The sequence below is a fragment of the Camelus dromedarius genome, chromosome X (assembly GCF_036321535.1).
Source record: "Camelus dromedarius isolate mCamDro1 chromosome X, mCamDro1.pat, whole genome shotgun sequence".
NCBI classification, from domain to species: domain Eukaryota; kingdom Metazoa; phylum Chordata; class Mammalia; order Artiodactyla; family Camelidae; genus Camelus; species Camelus dromedarius.
In genome coordinates, this window is record NC_087472.1 from 16,458,272 (window position 1) to 16,462,714 (window position 4,443).

A 4,443-nucleotide genomic window follows, 5' to 3' on the forward strand; every position below is an offset into this window, starting at 1 on the left:
TGCCTCATTGACTAGAGAATAATAACCACAGCAAACATTTATACCACACTTACTAAGTACTGTCTTAAGTCCTTTACAGATATTAACTCATCATAACAACTCTATAAATCAGTATCCCCCTTTGACAGATGAGAAAACTCAGACATGGAGAATTTTAGAAAACTACCCCAGGGTCATAACATAGCTAATAAGCGGTGGTGTGGTATTTGAACACAAGCAGTCTGGCAACAGAGTCCATGTTCTTTTTTTTTTTTAATTTAAGTATAGTAGATTTACAATGTTGTGTTAATTTCTGGTGTACAGTACAGTGATTCAGTTATACATATATATATTCCTTTTCATATTATTTTTCATTATAGATATTACAAGCTTTTGAATATAGTTTCCTGTGCTCTACGGTAGGACCCTGTTGTTTATTTATAGTAGTTAATATCTACAAATCCCAAACTCCCAACTTATCCCTTCCCATCCCTCTTTCCCTTTGATAACCATAAGTTTGTTTTCTATGTCTGTGAGTCTGTTTCTGTTCTGTAAATAAGTTCATTTGCATCCTTTTTTAAAAAAGATTCTACATATAAGTGATATCATATGGTATTTTTCTTCTCTGCTTAGTATGACAATCTCCAGGTCCATTCATATTGCTGCAAATGGCACTATTTTATTCTTTTTTTCAGAGTCCATGTTCTCACTGCCAACACTGTGCTGCCTTACATGCAAGGAAGAAAACCAAGGCTCAGAGAAGGGAAATGATCACCTTCCCGAGCATGGCCTTCAAAGCCCTGTGGAACTGGTGCCCTGCTCATTCCTCTAGCCTGGTTTCTCTCACTTCCCAGACACACCTCTGCCACACCGAATCGTCCACGGTGCCCCAGACTCATCATGGCCTTTCACGTCTCAGAGGAGGGCCTCAGTACAGCAGAATGCGTCTGGGCTTTGGGGTCAGCGTGCTGAGCTGTCCAGATCTAGCTTTCCCATATACACAGCTCTATTGAACCTCTGAAGTCTCTCCTTGCTCATCTGTAAACTGTGCAGAATAACGCCTACTTTACAGGGTTGAGCGGGGATTTGAAATAACACATAGAAAGTACCAGCAGAGTGCCTATACCGTAGCTGGCACTCAGAGACAGATGTGATAATGATGATGATGATGTTATTTCTGCCTCTGGGCCTTTGTGCATGCTGTCCCCTCTATACAACGTGCTCTAACTCCCCCCTTTCTTGGTCAATTCTATCCACCCTTCACAATTCAACGTAAACATCACCTCTTTCAGAGAGTCTTCCTAGGCCCTTTCCTCTAGACTCCTCCTCTATGGGGGCTCCTTTGTGCTTCCGCAGCGCCCTGGGCCGACCTGTCAGTGCTGTAGGACAGTACATTTCCTAGCAAGGTGAGAGTCACTGGTTCCTTCACTGTCTACATTTTCAAATGCCCAAGCTTTGAAAATTCACTCTGAACACAATCTTTCTCTTTTTTTCATTTCCCCAAAAATAAATATTTAATAGTGCTTATATTTGAGTCCCCTCTTTTCCATTAACTGAAGGTAAAGATTCCCCTTTCTTCTTTACTTTCCCCTTCAGTGAGTGCCGTCCCTGTAATGGGAACTGGCTTAAGGTGTCTCCCATACCTTATTCTATTCAATCTTTTTAGAACTCTGTGAAGGTACATTAGTCCTCCTTACAGATGGGGAAACAGAGGCTCTGGGGATGTAAATAACTTGTCCAGAGTCACAGCTGGATGCTTCACGGGGTGCCCTGCCAAAACAAGAGTGGCATATAGATCTTTCACACTTGTGTGGGGGCCGATGGCAGTGGGCCAGGATAACCATTTGGAGGCGGGATCGAGAAACATCAGGCAACCATGTGAGCTCAGCCCCCTTAATTCACCTCTGTTGCCGCATTTCCTCATCTGTAAAATGTGAATAACAATAGTACCAACCCCACAGAGTTCCGTAGAGAATGAATTCAGTCAATGCATTTAAAATATTTAGCACATTACCTGTCCGTGGTAAGCTCTCAATAAACGTTAGCCATTGTGTTTAGGAAACAGAGGAAGCGAGGCAAACTTATGAATAACATTATGATAGCTAAGAAGTCCAATGGGGAATAATCCCATAGTAGCTTCAAGTGGAGTCCTGTGAGAGGTTTGGAAACCAGCAGGGCACAGTGACCTAGGCAGGGTGTCAGCAGTTTTCAATGGTCAGAAGCAAGGAAAGGGGCAAAAAGCCAAGAAGGAGGTTGAAATGGTGACAAGTCTTGAAAATAAATCAATATGTCATCTCATCCTTTCACAGAGAAGCCAAGCCAGTCAGGGGCACACCCCAGCCTTTGCAAAGCACACCTAAGTAAGTGCTGGGGATTTTGAAAGAGAAGACAGCTCCAAGGCATTGGAGGAAAAACAGAAACCACGGAGACACAAAAAGTTAAAAAATAAATATAACCATTGTATGAATATATGTATGTTCATATATAACTGAAAAATTATGCTCTACACTGGAATTTGACACAGCATTGTAAAATGACTATAACTCAATAAAAAAAAGGTAAATAAATAAATAAATATAACCATTGTCAATATTTTTATGTTGCTCTCTATATTTTCCTCTGCATATATACTTTTTAACAAAATGGAAATCATGCTGTAAATACCACATTTGTCTTAAATTAAAAATACATCTTGAATATCTTTTGATGTCATCAAGTATTCCTCCACAATTTAATTTCTTACAGCCGTCAAAATGTAACTCTGATTGTACAGCTACAAATGGTCAGGATGTGAACGAACAGAGGGAGGACCGAAGAAACGGGGACGTTCTTGTGGGAAACCCATGGCTCTGTTCACCTTTGAAAAAGGATGCATTCAAAACCTGGGGAGACAGGATTCCGAGCATTGCATCTCAGTGTCATCTGCGAATTTGATTGTTGTGTCTTTTAGAGATTTTCCCACTCATTGATTGTGGCAGCCATGATAACGTGCGTGGCAGACATCCAACTACAGAGAAGGAAACTGACCAAGGGCCCCAGCTGCTGGGCTCTGAGGTCCTCTGCTGAGTTTGACCTCTCTCTTTCACTTTCCAGGGTCAGACTTACATTGCAATCTGAGGCCATTCCCAGCATCTCCAGCTCCGGCCCCATTTTCTTACACAGCTATTTCCTCTGATGAAATTCTTGCACATTTAATCCCATCTTGGTATCTGCTTCTTGCAGGACGTGAACTAACAAACGGATTAACACGGGAATAAACAGGGCTAGTGTCAGGGCCCACTGAACATGTGAACGTGGTAATCTCACCGCAGGTTACCACAGAGCCATCAGACGCCGTTGCTGACCCTGAATGATCTTGAAATACTCTGGGTGCTGATCCACCTATAACTGGTCAAAGCCATTCTGCCCAGCTCAGTTACTGAGGTTGCTAGGAACCAAATCTCCTTCTTGGCTTCTGACAACTAGGGCTTTGTAGAAAGTATTTTTCTTTTTTAAATTGCAGGTGCTCTAGCCCAGTTATGGTTTATGAAACTAGCCAATTCTCCTCGAAGGCCAGCCTGATTGAGCAGCTGCAAGCTGACGCAGATGACAGCGTCAGTCCATCCAGCTCTTTGGTCGAAGCCATTGCTCTCAGTAGCACCACCGCACTTGCCAATAGTTATAATAAGAGCTAACATTTATTGGACACTTAATTTGTGCCAGGCACTATGCCAAACAGCATGCAGAAATTATCTTATTTGATTCTCGTAACTACTCTATCAGGTAGGTCCTATTTTTTTTCCCCAGAGAAGTTAAGTGTTTGCTGAAAGCCACACAACTAATAAATAGAAACATTTAAAATCAGGTCGATCTCATTTCACAGCCCATGCTCTTAACTAGTAGAATGAGCACCCCTGGAACAAGTTAATGACATTTTCCCTGCCAGTGATACGTCCAAGTCAGGACCCCAGGCTTTATTCAGTCAACCTGATTGCTTGGTAGTGACCTTCTCCAGACTCACATCTCACCCTGATGTGGGAAGTGGTGCTGGATGGGGCGGACTTGGATAAAGAGTTGGGTCTAAATTCCCATGCAGGGAAGTTTGTAGCTGAGAAGACAGTCAGCTAGAGGAGGAGCTGGAATTAGAGGAAAGTCTGTCCATTTTGCTTTTTACATCCGGGGACACCATGCTCATAAATGATCTAATTGAGAAATCATGGGCTACAATACAAGCATAAAAAGTAAACAGAAATCATTTAGGCAGGGCTTTTTTTTTTCTTTTCCCCAAAAATCCAGAGTGATTTTACCCAGAGACAGAGTCCTCATTTGTGCCATTAATACCACTTCATGGCGTCATGACTGACTTAATTACTGCTGTTCCTCCTGTGGCAGATAAAGAATCTGTTCTTTTATGACCCATGGGCTGCACAAGAATTAGCATCATTGCACTGCCTCCACCTCTGTAACAGCTCAGCCAGCACCCAG